General features: G+C 34.7%; 1 long non-coding RNA gene across 1 annotated transcript in view; it reads left to right on the forward strand.

Moving 5' to 3' along the window:
- The window catches only part of LOC310902066, a 128,964-nt gene that overhangs the window by 84,797 nt on the left and 26,259 nt on the right, over window positions 1–17,908 (forward strand). Inside the window, exons 5-7 of the long non-coding RNA XR_014586458.1 lie at window positions 10,410–10,474; window positions 12,813–12,904; window positions 14,393–14,493. This is a non-coding gene — a long non-coding RNA (uncharacterized lncRNA). The remainder of the gene's footprint in view (window positions 1–10,409; window positions 10,475–12,812; window positions 12,905–14,392; window positions 14,494–17,908) is intronic.

The raw sequence follows: 17,908 nt of genomic DNA on the forward strand, positions 1-17,908 counted from the left end.
TTATTTCAAGCTAGAATGATAGAGATTATTAAAAGGAGGATTCATAATTATCCCATGAGAGAGTTCATAATGGGAGAGATCTGTGCAGTTATACCAATCATTTTAACTCTTCCGTATTTTAATCTTCCCATTAATATGTACAAATTCATCTTACATGTAAGAAATCCTGATGTATGATTTAGACATCAGGGGCATTCCAAATACTTAGTACTTACCCCTATTATTATTATTATTATTATTATTATTATTATTATTAAATAGAACTAGAATTTGATGAGGATTTTGCTGGATCACTTCCTGTGCACCAAGGTCACTCATATTGTTCAGAAGTAGATTTGACCACCAGGATGTGCAATAATTTTTCTCCATCAGCACCTGGTGCTTGAGCCCTCCAATTTTTTTTCCATCGTTGGACTTTCAACAGAATGCATATACAGAGACAGAAAAGTAATTCTAAGTGGTGTTGCAGGAGGTGGAGAAACAAATGGGACAGAGAAAGAAAGTGGGAACTGTAGGAAGTCTATAGCAAAATAGTTCATTTCCTTATATTTACAAAATAAATGAGTTCCCACACATTATTTTTGGCCAGAATTGTTTTATGTTCTTTTGAAGAGCCCTTGAGAATCAGTTGATAACAAGTATAGATAACTTATTTACCCACTGGAACCTTTCCTTTTCTATAATAAAATAGTTCAGGTTTATTTTTACAGTGTGCTGTGTCTCAGCAAAATTTTACTACATTTAGGAAGAAAAGGAATTCTAATGTATCTTAACAAAACTCAAGAATACTGTTGTTATTCAGTGGCTAGTTCTTTAATTTAAATGGTGTTTCAATGGGATAGGAAAAAAAACTACTGATAAGAAACAATGTAGTGGAATGGTAAACATCTTATGACTGTGAGCTTTTCAGTGATCATTCTAATAATTCACGTGCATTCATAACGGAACAAGATGTCTTGGACTTATAAATGAAGGGTGGATATTACTGCATAAACTATATACAATGCCTTTCAATCTTTTTATTTAGATGCTGTTTATGTATGCAGCCCAATTCCCGCTAACACTGGAGTGAATGATACACCTTCAAAGGAAGCAAGAACACACCCTCTTTATGTGTTCTAGTAGAGATACAATGGGACAATGAATACAATAACTTCTGGGTTTTTTGTTTTTTTTTTTTTTTCAGATGTAAACTTAAGGATAAGAGAAGAATGTATTGTATAGGTCTAAGCTTTCCCAGGGGGACACACCTAGGAAATACCGTAGTATAGTTTTTAATTTTTTTTTTTATGAGGAGCAAATCGTGGATTTTCTTTGCAACCAGATCCCGTTCAAAAGACTCAGACATCTTTTAACTCAGCATCTAAATAAAATTTCTGTTGAAGAAAACTAATACCATATGGCCTAAAACTTAGAGCTACTGATAATCTTGCCATCATAAATCTTAAAATCACCAAAGTAGTTAATAACATTGCTAGGTTACCTGTTTACTTGTGGCATCTACATTTAGAAGTTCAGACTTACAGACAAAAAACAGTCTTAAATGGTCTCATAATAACTTCAGTACATTCTTAATGAGGAAAACTGACCAACTTTTTGAAATTTCATCTCGCTTTGTCAACTCAATTATCTTAACTAGAAAATTCAGGGAGAGATCATTTGGGTACAACTGGAGATAAATAATTGCTTAACAGAACTAAAGGCAAGTGATTGATATTATGGATACGTTACAGAAAATATATACCCCTCAAGTTTCTTGTTGGTGGTACATTGTTTTGAATCTTCCCTTATTCCAGCCTGTCCTTGATCTAGTCAAACTTGTTATATTATCCCTTAATTATTTTGTTCCATTTTGTTTTATTGCATCTGTACAGTGCAAAAAAGAATACTGTGCTTAATATATTGGGCAGAGACTGTACTGATGTCCATAAGGACAATGTCATTAACTGCACAGACTGTAAGGAAATAAATTTTCTTTCTAGTTGTAATGAAATCAAAAAGACTAAACCTATTTAGGTAGCAAGATGTACTTATTCTTTGTGGAAAAGAAAAAAAAAGTCATATAAGCTCTTGATAAGTGTTTCTGAAAATAGATAGATAACAAGATCTATGTTTTACAATCCTCCAGCACACAGTTCTGCCAGACGATTGTTTTGTGCAGCAAGAAGTAAAGCACTGGCAAGTTTGCACAATGATGCACTTGACTATGACTTAATAAAACATATTTTGAACCCCATGGAACTTTCAGGATAGATATGCTGTATGTAAATATATGCTTTAAGCCTTATCTCTTACAATGTTCAAAGCTAGTTATAAAAATAATAATAATTATTGCTCAGAAAAAGAACAGGTAAAAATTCTAAAACTGCTGATGGTATCCTTGGAATTTGATTCCTCATTTATTTCTTTGGTAATCTTGGCATTTTATTTCATAATGGATTTTGCTTATGGTACATATAAAATTCAGAGACACAATTATGCCTGTGTCTGATACAGTTTGCAATTATAAAATGTTTTTGTCTTAGTTCATTTCAGAAAGATATTGAAGTATGGTGGGGGTGAATATAAGAGTATTACTCTTTATATATATATATATATATATATATATATATATATGTACTGTTATCCAGTAGCTTTCCCGTTGCATTGGTTGTTTACACATTTAGCAATTTACTGTGGCATTTAAGAGTCTATGTATGTGAGGCTTTCAAGCGCTTTTTTTTTAAACTTTACCTTACTATAAATCTTGACCAATATTTTTCAATTTTAGCTTTATTTTTTCTGTACAGCAGTATCACATTCCCTTAGATGCTATAGAATATATTTATTCTCTACTATAAATGATGATAAAAGTGGTAAAATACTTGTTTTGTTTTCCAATCATTAGTGAAGACTCTACATTTGTGTCTTTTGAATAAAGACATTTTTATGATAGATCATCTGCTGGTGTAAATCAGTGGAGCTATTTATGTTGACATCCTCCAGTGATCTAATGCTAGGACTTCTTCCCACATCCCTTGAAGATAACAGAATAAGAGTAATTATACTTCAAAAAGACTTTATTAACTTGACGTGTCAATCCTTCCAATTTATCTGTTATGCCCTCTTCACTTGATTCTGTGCAAAAAAATAAAGGCATACCTGTGCCTGTGGTGTGGCTTCTCCCTGGTTTCATCCATAGATGACCAGTGTATATAATGTATATCAAAGGTAATCCGGGTGGTGGAACAAATGTGATTTTTTGATCCAGTGTATCTCACTCTAATGCCAAATTTTAGACGATAAAGTTTTTTGTGTTTGTTTTTGTTTTGTTTTGGTGTTGTTATTTTTATAGCGTTTGCAAGTCAAGGGATAGTCAGAACACACTGGGAATGCACAGGTGTAACTATATGAAAAAAGCCTTGTATCCACAGTATTTTTACTACTGCCAAAACAAGTAAGACAGCACACAGCTTCAAGTTCATATCCTGTGGTGTTTGCAGGGCTGGCAGTCATGGGATGAAAGTTGTGCTAATTTGAATATATATCATTGGCACAGCTGTTGTCAAGAAAATTTCAAAGCAGTTCTGTGCACTAAGTAAAAATACTGAATTCAGTTCAGACTACTATTTTTATGCTAAATGTATACTATAATAATGGAAAACATGTTTTCTGCAACATGAAATAATTAGCTGTTGTACTTGAATCACACATTTTAAATATTGTTTTCATTACCCTACCAGTTTCAATGATTTTCACCTGGGCTGTCATCTACTTATTATTCATAACTTTCCTTTTTTGTCTGAAGGGACTCTCTTTTCTTTAGAGAAAATAGTAATTTTGTGGTATTACTCAAATTTTTTAACTTAGCCCAAAGGTAGCCTTTCTGCTCCCAAAATTATCTGTATTTATTGTATGTGATAGGGAAGCTTTAGATTTAATCTGAAGCTGTATCCTGCAGGATTATGTGCATGCATATGTACACCAAAGGTTCTGGAAATAGAAAACAAAGCCAAGTCTTAACATCTTCACCTGTACAGTAGTGATTTTATCCTTCTTTATTCTGTACTGCTGAAAGCAAAAATTTAAGTTGAGATTTCTGAGAAGATATCAAGTATTTTGATAATATCAATAATTTTGATATTTTTGTAGAGGTTAGGCTGAGAAAGAGGCTAGTTTTGTCTAAGAGGCTTGATGATTAAACAAATTCTGTATTCAATCAGCACTGTATTTCCTTTGTTAGAAATGGAAGTTGCAGTAGTTATGTTTTACAAGAGCTAGATCTCGACGATATATGTTAGACAGTGCTCTGCATCTGATGACCAAATCAAACATCCAAGGTTAGAGGGCAAACATAATTTCTGATTCCTAATTGGGTTTAGCTGAGCAGTGTTGGAAGTGAAAAGGAGACTGCTCTGAACTGTGGATGCTCTGGGCAGATACAGAAATCTGTCATTTGTGTCAATGCACAAACCTCTTCATTTTCAGCAGCAAAAGTGTTTGGTATGTCATTGTGAAACTCAAATGACTTTTCATGCAGTTCTTCCATAGGGTTCATTAGATTTTTGTGAACTTAGTTTTAAGTCTTTTGCATTACTAAGGAAATATAAATTATTTAGTAAGTTTAGCTTTCTTTCCAAGTAACCATACAGCCCTGGAAAGGCAAACACGTCATATGATGGGTAGTTTTTTCAAGTCATAGATGCAGTTCAGGTGAAGGAGGACTTCACTTTTAAATAATGTCTAGAACAGATTCCTGTCTTCATCCCAAATCAGATCCTAAAATTTCCCTCCCTCGTTATCTCTGATTTTAATTAACTTATTTATTCTGAATGCTGAGACTTGTGTTAAGATTTTACAACTGTCAAGTAATTCGGGAACACTTTTTCAGGTATTTTGTCGAATAGATAAAATGCATGTGAATACTTTTATTCTCAGTTGCAAAGATGTGGAAATATTATTTGCTTTTGTTCATATTTTTGGGGCTTTTGGAAGTATTCTAACTGATGCATGAAGGATCCGTAGCATTCATTGATGATCTCACAAGTGACATAAGTCTCATTCTGTTGTCCATGTTTTCATGTTTTACTTCATCAGTTATGTCATTCTTTGACGCTTTTCCTATTGCATTCTCATCACTTTTCTTATCTGTTTCCACATTTGTTTCCTTGTGGCATTGCCTCATTCAGTACATTACACCCTCCAAGTTTACTGACAGCTTCTAGATTCATTCCTTTCTTTTCTTTTATGTAAAGGTTTTGTTCAGTCTTTGATTTATATTCCTCTGGTGCCAGTCCCTTTCCTGTAATTTCAGTTGTACAGTGCTCTTTGAGAAGTACTAACAATTCCCTGTGTTTACTGAAATGTAAACCATTATGGCTTATCATAGTCACGTTCTGGGGTTTTGTATTTGTCTTAGTTTTCTAGCATTTGTTATTATATCTGGAGCTAAATTTGTGATAAGCTCAACTGCATTTGATTCAGGACATGCATGAGTTCTAAACTCACTAAGTGAGTTAACCTAACCCAAACTTACTTTTCAAGTAATTTCTCAGGCAACATTCTGCTGTGGTCTCCTCCACATGCTTTCCCCTCCCTTCTCCAAATATATATCTTGCCCCTTAAACTGCTTGTCATCATTTCTTTAATTCATATATAATAAGGAGCAAAGTATTCCATACTGCTAGTACTTTCAGTGTAAATTATTTTTGAATTATTATTTTTGAGGTTGCCCAAAGTAAATATGGAGTTTATGCTAATAAGAAGGGAAGAAATATTTCCCCCATGAAACTCTGTGAATTTATATAGAATTGCTTTGAAACTATCATGTCAAACTCTCTGGTTTTCCTTGTTGCAAGTTACATAATTAGCAATGTAAGCTTTTCATCTGAGTCTTTGTGTCATTTCATTGCTAAAAGGTTCTGTGGATATTGAAAATCAGGAATTAAAAAATAATAATAATAAATATTTTTATGACAGGAAAGTATGAGAATGTAGCAATATCTGTTTTTAAATTTTTTGTTGTTTTTATGAATACACTATTTGAACAAAAAGTCTTGATATTAATACACTTATTCAAAATAAATAACGTGCTTTAGAGGAAACAGGCTAGGCTGATGACTAAAATGGAGGGAAATCTGTTTCATTCAGAACTTTGTATTACGGTGTTTTGCTGACAGTGAATTTAATATCTCTAATGTTCTGCTAGCTTAAAAACCATATAAGTTACTGTAGTTTTTCATTAAACCATCATACATGTTGAAAATTAGCACCTTTCCCTTTATCAGGAAAGCTGAGAAAATTCATTAGAATTTAGAATCTAATTTTAAATTCAAATAATATTTAAAAAGAGAAAAAAAGAAAAGAAAAGCAGCTGCCCTTTCACATGTTGGTGTGAATTTATCCTCTGGCGAATTGAAATTGCAAAGAAATGTCAGTGATGTTAATTGTCTGGAGTGGTGTTGCACACTAAATCGATCTTTACATACTGTCTGAAACTTCCTAAATAGAATAGACCAAGTTGCATGACTTATTTCACTTTTATTTTTTCCATTTTTTTAATACTACATGCATTTTTGCAAATATGGTGTATTTTTCTCTTTACTTATTTTTACCTAATTGTGGGATAGCCTAGAGAATATGAAAAAGTAACTCAGCTGACAATACTTAGCATGTTTCTTAATTGTGTTTTTGCTTAAGTGTCCAAAATACCTAAGGATATTTTCAGTGCACCCTAGTTACTTGCTGTATACCCAGCTGTATCCATGTGTTTTCTCCAGTGGAAGAGGGACTAAATCCATTCTTCCCCACTCCAAGCTGTAGTTTCTAAAGAGAGGAAGCTTGGGCCTTGTGATGAAGGCACCTTGTACAGTCAAGGAGGTGCTGGTGAAAAAGCAGCTGGATCAGTAGGAGAGCACAGCAAATGAGATATGTACAAAGGTCAGTCTAACTGCAACCTAAGAATTGCTGTTGTGAATGAGGATTGCCTCTGTTTTCTTTGGATCTGTGTAAATACAAATCAAAAACTTGCCTACATGCTTGCTGTCTAAGAAAACTGAGTCAATACTCTGTCAACGCAGAGGGAGCAGTGTAAGCCACGTTTCATGCCTGAAAGCCACAGTGCTTCCAAGGTAGAAGTGGCTTTGTGCTGCATCACTGCAAGGGTAGCCCTTTCAGAGAATGGCTGGCCCAGAAAAAATATCAGGTAATATTTGACTGCTTCAGCCTTTGATGGGAATAGTATATCTATTGTAAGAAAAGTTCTTGTTGACACTTCTGTTAATCCCTTGAACAAGGATTCATAGAATATTTTAATTGGAACTTCTATTGATTTTAATGACATTTCTTTCTGGGGCTTGTTAGTCCCAGCATATTCTAATACTTTTAACATGTTCATTGTAATGTTTCAGAAGGCTATTGCAGGATCCGTAATAGAAATACGTTAATGGCCAGCAGCATTCCCATTCCTCTATAGTAAGTTTGAGGGGTCCATAATCCTTTACAGGTACTCATTGTAGGTAGGCAGATTTTGTCTAGGGGTCAAAATGATGCACAGCAAAAATTCTCTGAAGAAAACGAAATAATGAAGACAATTCTGAGAATGTGTTCTCGAGTGAATTTAACTCTGTCTGTTTATAGTACGTGTAAACGTGGAGGGATAAAAGGGAGTTCCTGAATGAGGACTATTGTTAGGAAGAACGAAACTCACTGCAGAATAGGAAAAAACAACTAAAGAACTAAACAAACTAAGAAACAAAGGGCTAGCAGGTGCAGAACTTGGAAAAAGAAAAAAAAAAGTTTTATTTAAACATCTCAAAATTGAAAGCAGAGATTAAAAGTAAATCCGTTGTTCTGAAGAACTAGAATATGATCTACACAGATTTACTTCACCCCTCTTTGGTGCTCCTAACCGCCACGTAGCAAGTAGCAATGCCTGATTTTGTTGATGAGAGTCTTTTCCTCAAATTTTGATTGGTCTTCTTTGCTTCTTTTTTTTTGCATGGGCTTCTACTTCTTATTTAGATGCTTCAGTGAGGATCTAGGAACTTTATGCTTTGTAGATTTTAGCCTTAAAAATACAGATACAGTAATGGATATTTGCACTGTTGTTGTAAAACAAGCAACCATTTAGAAAGCCCAAACAAAAATCAAGCCTCAGGGGAGCTAGACACTTTTGATACACAGTACTTCTGCCATAAAGGATTTGTATTTTGAAGGGACCGAATAATAAGAGAAATGTTGTTATCTCATTTAAGAACATGGAATGAAGAACAGAGCAATGAAGTGACTTGTTGTTAATGTCTGAGCCAGGAATAGAACCCAGACTGCCTGACTCCCCGGGCAGGGCATGAGAAGAGATTCCCTTTCTCTCCGTGAGCGATTAGTGAGGGCTACCTGCTAAGCAGCCTGAGTTTGACCAAATATACACAGTATATCTTGTTTAATGAATTGTGTTTTTACTGGAATGGAGGTCATTTTTGAACAAATGTTGTAACTCATTAATGAGAAATTATTTGTGAACTGAGTATGTCACTGCTGGAATATTACTTCTTGATAATCAAAGTGACTATATCAGGTCAGAAGACACTGGAATTTATTTTTCACGGAATAAGCATCAGAAAAGTCTTTTCAGGACAGTCTTTCCTGTGCAGCCGTTGTTAACATTTACTCCTGAAATACATGGTCTGTCTGAAGGAGCGGTATAAATCTGTCACCTCCAATATGGTGGACAATACAGATGCAAAAGTTTTTTGTTTTTTTTTTTTTTTTTTTCTTTTCTTTTTGAGTTAGCATTGTCTGGTGCGTACAGCCTAGAACTCATGCTTTAAAACCAGCCATTATCGTACAGCAATACATGTCCTAAGGAAATGTTCTTATGGTTTACATCTATAAAATAAATTCTTCAATATTTAATTATAATCCAAACCCTATGGATTTGTGATTCCAGCCCTGCTGGAAGCTGAGTAGGGTAGAGATACAAAATTTGGAAAAACTTGTCATGTCATCTTTTTCAACTGTACTTAAAGAAGTTATGCCTGCAGAACAAACTAAAAAATTACTGAAACTTAAATATTCACCTAAACAATGTTTAGAATAGTCTGAAGCTCCCAGAAATGTATTACCTGATTCCACAGAAAATGCGTAGAAGGGTAGGTTACAAGATATGGAGAGATGGGGGGTTTAAGTGAGAACCTCTTTGCTGAGTACAAGAGCTAGGGTAAAACTTGGACTTTGCACACTATGTATTCCCAGACATGTCCTTAAGCTGTCTTTAATGAATGCCATTCTCATTAAATTAAATTGGACTCATATGCAGATACCAATATGATAATTGAAGGAATTCTTAATTTAGAAGCAGTTTATATTATTCCACATGAAGTGGCAGAGCTATAAATTGTTAAAATCAGGACAGGGATATGAATTTTCAGAGATAAATTTAACAGTAATAATTGCTAATCTCCTGTGGTGAGTCATTGCTTTAATTCTGAGAGGGTGGTCTTGGGAAAATAAAATAAAACCCTCACTGTTCTTTGAAGGAGGAAAATGACCCTGGTGTTGAAAGATTATAAATTATTTTTCCTAATGGCTACTGATTTCTACCAGGCTAAAAATCCCCCCCCCCCTTTTTTTTTCTAGCAGACTAGAAATCTAATTTACTTATTTAGTTTTCCCCACTATCATGTGAAAACTTCTAGAAATCGAGAAGTTTTCAACATAGAACTGCAAAGTCCATATGCTCCCTTACTGGACTGACATTAGCTCCAAAAATTAGAATTTGCTCTAAAATTAGAATGTCTACCAATACAGAAAGCCAGCAGAACTTATTTTTGTGTGTGTGTGTGTAGCATTTTACATATTGGTTTCACAGAGAAAGTAATAAATTCCTCATTTCTAAATATTTTAGCAGAAAGAACCCTTATTTTAAGTGATGTGAACAAGTAATATCTGATAACGTATTTCTGCCTGTGTGTGTCAAAATCAACAATGTAGTGATCACATTATACTATTGATCACAATTTTTAAAATTAGAATAATTCTCTAAATTCTTTGCTTTAAAAACAAACAAAAAAGTGGTCTGTTTAGAATTCAGTTTATAGTTTAGTCAGAATAGAATAACCAAATTTCAGCAAAGTTGGCTTCCAGCCAAGCTTTGTATGACCATTTTTGTGTAATAAAAATAATTCAGTTTTTAATATTGTATTGGAACTGCATTCTCAATTGCATAGTTCCTTGAGTCTTTCAAAAAAAAATAAATAAAATATCCCAAATCAAAACAACTAGTATTGGACAAGTCAGACATCGGCTTAATGTCTAAGTATAATAAGTATGTGGGTAATAAACTGAATTGTCAACATGCCGAAACATATAAGGAAGTTCCTATCACTGCCATTTATATTAAATTTGTTTTTTAATGTTCTGTTTTTTCTTAGGAATCTGGTTCATCACCCATACTCAACGGAGCACTGCTTGCTGAATATTGTATGTGCATGTGCAGGTGGGTGCAACTTTCAAATATTATAATGTATTTTAAATGTTACATCAAAGGTTTTACTAACTCCATGACCAAATGAAGAGGACAGAGATTTTTGTATGTTTTGCAATGTTACTGCAATAAAACAATCTGCTTAATTAAAACATGCTTCTGGCCATCTCTTGTGATGTTGGATGGCCTAGAGATAGGAGGGGCCCTCCTGTAACATTTCACTCAGACAGTGCTTAGCTGAATATTTGGCTCTGGAGCCAGGAAACAAACAAACAAACAAACAAAAACCACAGATGTGGAACAAAGCTAACAAGAGGGAGAAGACAATCAGGTTGTCAAAGCTGAGTCCTTGATGTGTTAGCCAGTTTGTCCACATGGCAGTGGAGAGGAAAAACGTGGAACATTTCTTTGAAGAATTTATGCAAAGACTTCTCTGCAGGCAGCTGTCTGTGGTCTTCCTAATGGCTGTAGCCAGAGAGCTACTAGTTATGAACTACCTTCCTCATGCATGCAGACTATATGGAAATCAGACAATTTTAGAAAATAACTTTCAGTTGCTGAACTTTGATGTAGTTGCTGTGTATGTCCAATTTCTCCTCTACCTCCCACCCCCTGCCCTACTCCCCCAGATCTTTCTCAAAGAGGCTTTTTCTGTTTTTCAATAGCTCTTTTCATCATTTAGGATTATTCACTGAAAACATTGCATTTATTTCTGTGATTGGACAAGGGTAAAAATGAGGAGAACTTGATAGGTATACCTTTTATCTACTCTCATGCTCTTGTTGTGCTTTGAATATTACTCTTTTGCTTAGACCACATTACTCTGCAAATTCTACATCTCTGTTACACTTTTATTTGTTTTTAACTCAACATATGAGTCCAGCCTAGCTGTTTTGCTTCTTTCCTTTATCAAGCATAGATTTTCTACTGTAGCTTTTTTGGCTTTATTTCAAACCTATAAAAATTCATTTACCTGACTTGTAAGTTTCTGAAGTCACATTTTGCACGTGCTCAGTGCTTCCTAAAGACTGCCAGACCAAAAAAGTCTGGAGAAAAAAAAAAAAAAAAGGAAAAAGAACTGGGCCTTTCGTAATTCCTTGTGCTGACCAGAGTACACAGATGCCAAAAGCCAAATCCTGTGGAAACTGAGCATGCCTCTGGCCAAGCATATAAGGGCTTTTCTTGTGGTAGCTTCCAGCTTATGTTACCTATGTTAGAAATATATTATTATTATATACTGAATTCAGGCAAACTCAGATAATTAGAGAAGGTGGATTCTTGTGAAACTTTGTTCTGTCACTTTGAATATTCATTATGATTCAGTCTTTAATGATGTGACTGCATGCTCCTTTTTGCACAGGAACCAAGCCCCCAAGGAGCAAACAAGATGAACGTTGATCGTTAGTCAGCCATTTGTTATTCAATTTTATCCTCCTTTATTAATGTGTATTCTTATTACCTTATTCATTACAGACTTTTCAAATCCTACTGTGAAAAACAAAATGACTCATTTACTAATGACATACATGTCTATAATAAACAAGTTCTTCACCCCCCATTAATTGGTTAATGACATGTAACTGCTGAATGGTCAGAAGGTAGAATTCTGTTCTTACGGCAATTGGAGAGCTGAGATTCAGCAACAAGGCAAACCACTATCATTGGTATACTTGAATACAGATTCTCTTGACTTCAGTTGCTGCTATTACAGTTCAGCATTTCAGTGGTTTGTGTCCTAGGTCTTCAATTTCAATATTTAGGACATGTCTACATGAAATACAAAAAAGTGTTTCATGTTTTAGGAAAACAGAAAATCATTTTCCTGCTATTATAGTTTGATTCTTTAATCAAAATAGCTAGCTGAGAATAAAGCAGTGCAAACCTAGCCCTAGAAGAGAAAGAAGAATGAACATTACTAAGATGAAGTTTATTTTGAAGACATGCTTGGAACTCTACAGAAAACCTCAAGGATAATTGGCAGGACAGAAATAAGAACAAGACATGAGCTTTTGCAGTATACCTTTGCCTTGCTGTTTCCCCTTCTGGCAAAATGAGGTGGGTGGTTGTAAAAGCATGACAGGCAGTCTGGATTACTTTTCAGATCAGAACCACCAAATGCCATTAGATGAGGAGCAATTTCTATGAAAATAATAGCAGTGACTGTGTAAGCATAGACTACGTAACATAAATATAAATATTTGCATGAAAGATGGCTGAAGTAAGGTTCTTTTGACCACTACCATTCTAGCATTTCCTGGTTGTTTTGCTATAACTGAAGATAATTGTCTGCATGTGATGGCAAGAGGAAAAACCTCAAGTGTAATTTTCATTCTCCCTACTGTTTTCACAGAATGACATAATTATAGGTGTTGGAAGAGACCTCAAGAGATCATCGTGTCCAACCCCCCTGCCAAAGCAGGTTCCCTAGAGCAGGTTGCCCAGGTAGGCGTCCAGACATTATTATTTTATTTTATTTTATTTTATTTTATTTTATTTTAGATAATACAGTGTTGATAAAGAAAACCAAAGAATAATAATAAAGATTTGCATCCACTGGATAAAGTGCTGAAAACAAATCCAAGCAAATTCTAGGCGTATTTGGAAGAAATGGCTATTGACTCTTCAAGTTGAAGTTTTCCCTGGGAATGAAATAGGGTGGAATTCCTGACTACATGATAAGTATGGATGCAGAGTGGTCTTTTGGATTTCACAGACACATTTCACATTTGACCTAAGATTAAGAAAATTAATTTTTTTTTTCCTTTGCCACATGACACTTAAAAAACAAACAACAACAAAACATTGTAACTGTTATCTGTTTGGATTTTGTAAAAAAAAAAAAAAAAAAAAAAAAAATCTGTTCATCTTATCTTGGATTTATTAAATGGGAGGTAATTGTCAAGATATCTTGTGACCATTGGGTTACTTTATACCTGAGGTTGTATTGAGCCTAAATTTGGGGGGTTTGAAACACTTTCCTATGCTCAGTTTCCCAACACACTCTCATGGTACTCAAAAGGGTAGCAGGGTATAACTCCAGTGAATGACATGGTCTGGTCTGGGCCATAGTAAATCAGGTAAATCTGTTAGTAACGTTTTCCAGTGACTGGTATAATCAGACAAACTGTGAGTGCGCTGGGGCATTCCAGAATAATTTCTCAGTCCCCACTGAGTTTGAAATCTCTCCACAGATGATTGCTAACACTGATGAAATTCTAGGTTTTTATTTTTTTCTTTTCATACTTCAGTGAGGTTTTAGCATGGTCCATTCCAAAAGATGCCAAAGCCCAGTTTGTACTGAAGTTGATAGGTTAACAACTGATTAATAATCCTGCGTGCTTTCTTTGTAGAGTGTCCAACCTGAAATGTATTATTATTTAAAGTGTCTGTTATGATTGCACACAGTCTTCAGCCAGTTTGTGAATGTGCTGTGCTAAAGCACCAATGTTCAGTGTCTGCTACAAAGAATCCTGAAATTCTTAATGTTCCAAGGCCCTTTAAAAAAACAGTACTTTTCATAATGATTCAAAGAGAGATCCCCTGAATTATACGACCTAAAATGACTTGCAATGGCTATTAAAAAACAGATTAGTTCAACGCATCCTATTTTTCTTTCAAGATTTTAAAGTGGTAGTAAGAGCACTTGTGGAGTCTGTATTCCGTGGCAATCAAAAACTGTTTTCGGTTTAGGGGTTCATATCTGCTATTCCAAGTTATATTCATCTCTCATGTATATATTGCTATGTAACACGAGCAGAATATTTCACCCTTGACTTTTTCTTTAAAAAGAAAAGTCAAAGGTGAAAAGGGAGTCTTCAAAGTCTTTTCTCTCTCTCTCTCTCTCTTTAAAAATATTTATTTATTTATTTTAAGCAGCATATGAAATCCTATAGAGTTTTGCAGGATGTTCTAACATTTAACTTTTCTTAGAGATAATGAGAAGAAGTCTCCTGAGATCTACTTAACTCAAGCTACGGGACATTGAGCTGCTGCTGTAAAACTCAAAGAACCGAAGAAATCAAAACAGTCAGGTAAATGTTATCTTAGACTGACAAAGCTTGAATTGCAATACATTGGTGTTTTTATCCACATTTTTTATGATTAAATTCTTTGGCTGTTGTAGATCCATTGCAGTTATCTGATTTACAGTGACTCAAACCAGCTGTAAATCTTTTGATTAATTCCATAAATTATTCCTGGCCTTCCCAGCACTCCTTTTTGGTTTCATAAATCAAAACCCAACCAGTGAGTTTTGGCTGTTCTGGAAGATGGCATCATAAACTGTTGTCTTAACTTAAAAGCACTTTCCTTTCCAGCTTTCCTGATAACAAAATATTTGGGGTTTTGTAGTTGAAACTCGGAATTATAAGGAACATCATGAAAATATGTTCAAGTTCACACTGTTTTAGTAATGATTTGTAATCAAAAACCACTGGATTTCTTACACTAAATGCTTTTCAGTTTGCCTCTAAAATGCCAGGAGGACATGCCTGTTGTGGAGGGCAACACGTCGTTTACAAACTGCACAATATATTCAAGGTAGTCTTCATTGAATATACAGAATCATAGAATCACAGAATCGTCTAGGTTGGAAGAGACCTCCAAGATCATCTAGTCCAACCTCAGCCCTAACACTAACAAGTCCTACACTAAGCCATATCACTAAGGGCTACATCTAAACGTCTTTTAAAGACCTCCAGGGATGGTGACTCAACCACCTCCCTGGGCAGCCCATTCCAATGCCTAACAACCCTTTCAGTAAAGAAGTTCTTCCTAACATCCAACCTAAACGTCCCCTGGCACAACTTCCTGTCACCAGGCACGTGGGAGAATAGACCAACCCCCACCTCTCTACAGCCTCCTTTAAGGTACCTATAGAGAGCGATGAGGTCGCCCCTGAGCCTCCTCTTCTCCAGGCTGCACAACCCCAGCTCCCTCAGCCGCTCCTCATAAGACTTGTTCTCCAGACCCCTCACCAGCTTCGTTGCCGTTCTCTGGACTCTCTCGGGCACCTCCATGTCCTTCTTGTAGCGAGGGGCCCAAAACTGAACACAGTACTCGAGCCCAAAACTGAACACAGTACTAAAGAATACCGTTCTTTACATCCAGCTTGTTAGTCATTAAACATGAGAGAGAGAATGATTTCTCTGGGATGATTTTTATAATCTTTTCTACACTGGTAAACACTCACTTTAACAAATAGTTTTGTTCTTGGAATCATTAGGATTGATCTTTTTAAGGATACATTTAATAACGAGTTTCAAAATTGAGCCATTTGGATTGCACTGTGTGTGACTCTTATCTTCCTTTTAAAGAACATTGCAGGCTTTTACTATTTTGCCGGAAAACCACTGTTCAAAAACCTAATCCATGTAATAAGTAAACAAGGAAACGTTAAGAAAACAGAATGTGTTTGAAGAGCTGCCAAGTTATTTTAAGCTTTGGAAATGATCTCATAATATGGAAAAATAAAAAGGAATGTAAATTACTTAGTAAAAGGTGGGAAAACGACAGAAGTTGAACTGCTGTAATTTTTCTTCCTGATATAATTCTCAGTCCTTTTGATGAATGATTCAAAGGAAATTGTTGTACTAATCATCTAAAACCATGATCAATCATTAATTTTCTGTTTTTTTTTTTTGTTTGTTTGTTTGTTTTTTTTTTGATATGATGATGTTAGCAGTTTTATCATTCCGGTGTATCAAAGCCTTATAATGGATAATACAAGTAGAACAATATAAGAAATAACCCATTGGACATATTTTTTGTGTTTTTCAAACACATCTTCTGTCCCCAGTATCAAAGCATGAGATCAGCTTTAACTGCAATCCCTTGCTTACCATCCAGCATTATGTTCCAGCCAAAGTCCATCTTTTTTGCCTTACAGCGTGTAAAGGCATTTTTATCAGCTACCCTGACAGTTAGATTACTCAGATGAGTTCTCTTCTCCCTGTATCTATGGTAGCTAATTGAACAGTAAATAAACACATATATTAATATATGGCATCCCTTGGTAACAGACCTCCAGGTCCTGTTGCTAGTCTTTGTATCTGTTCTTCAAGTTTTGTATTTATTTTTTATTTATTAGATCACTTCTCTACTAAGATTATAAATTATATCTGATATTGGGACTTTATTGTTTAATTAAAGCATGACAACACTCAGGCGAATCCATGAAAAGGTTCACTTTTACCTAAGAGTGGTATGTTCGACAATTCTGAATTTCCAAAAACATAGAGTCATCCATCTGATTCCTGGAAAAAAATCTTGTGATGTTAATTTTTTTTTCTTGTGCTAGTTTGAACAAACAAAAAATGCATTTGACAAAGAGAAATCCATCCCAAAGTTGAACTGTAAAGTTTGAGAAGTACATTACTTATGTAACAATTCTGCTTTTAAAGCAGATAGTCAAATAATAGTTTATAAATCATGTTTTTTTCCCAGCATTCATGGTTCCTCCTTTTCTTTACAGCAAGTTTAGTATTTGACGTCAAGAGCATTTCTAAATGAATTCTCATGAATGATCTGGGAGTTGTCAGGTGATGGGGGATCAATATCAGATGCACTGAACAAAAGAGAAAAGCAACTTGGTTTTGCTGCTTTCTGAGGTACAGGTACTAGCAAAATGTTTCACTTTTTTTTCTTTTCAAAAACATAAAATGACATCACATAAAGTGATATTTTCCTCTTTAAGTAGAACAGCAAATAAAAATTCATTGTGACTTTTGTTCAGTTACATGTATGTATTGGGAAAAGTTTACCTACAGCACTTGACATTTCAAAATCTGGACTTTAAGTGCTAAAAGTCCATTGAGTAAACTCTGCTACCTTGTTTTCTAAAAATGGGTTGATAGTTATAGTTTTATATGGCACATAAAGCTCTTTTTTTTTTACATTGGATAACTTGGTTTCCCACAATGACACTAAGACCATGTGAATGTTCAGTAGCTCTGTCTACAAAGAGGTTGCCACAAGGGGCATAATTTTGAAAGAGATGCTCAGAATTATGTGCACAGTTATCTGTCATTCTTAGGAAGAAATGTTGCATTCTTATCTAGAATATGATCCTTTTTTACTAGCTTTGGAATCATGCTAATACAACAGAGTTGATGTAAAGGCACAAATTGTGTCTTTTCACAACGTACCAGTTGATGAGTTGATCAGTAAATTTGATCCAAAACTTTTAAAGACACTTTCCTGAACATTTCAAAAACAAACTATTTTTGCACTGACATTGTATACCAAAGAAGCTATTTTGGTGTGATTCATATCCTGATGTTTATAAACACTCTGATAATTTCTGCCCCAAATGATAGATGTTTCCGATTAATTTGAAAGAAATAGATCATATATGTTCTTAAATATCCTTATATTAGCATGTTCCATCTTGAAATTCAATAATTGAATGTTTAGTATTCTGAGATCAGTCTTTTATGGCTCTCTAGT

Source organism: Anser anser (genome assembly GCF_964211835.1).
Source record: "Anser anser genome assembly, chromosome: 6".
NCBI classification, from domain to species: domain Eukaryota; kingdom Metazoa; phylum Chordata; class Aves; order Anseriformes; family Anatidae; genus Anser; species Anser anser.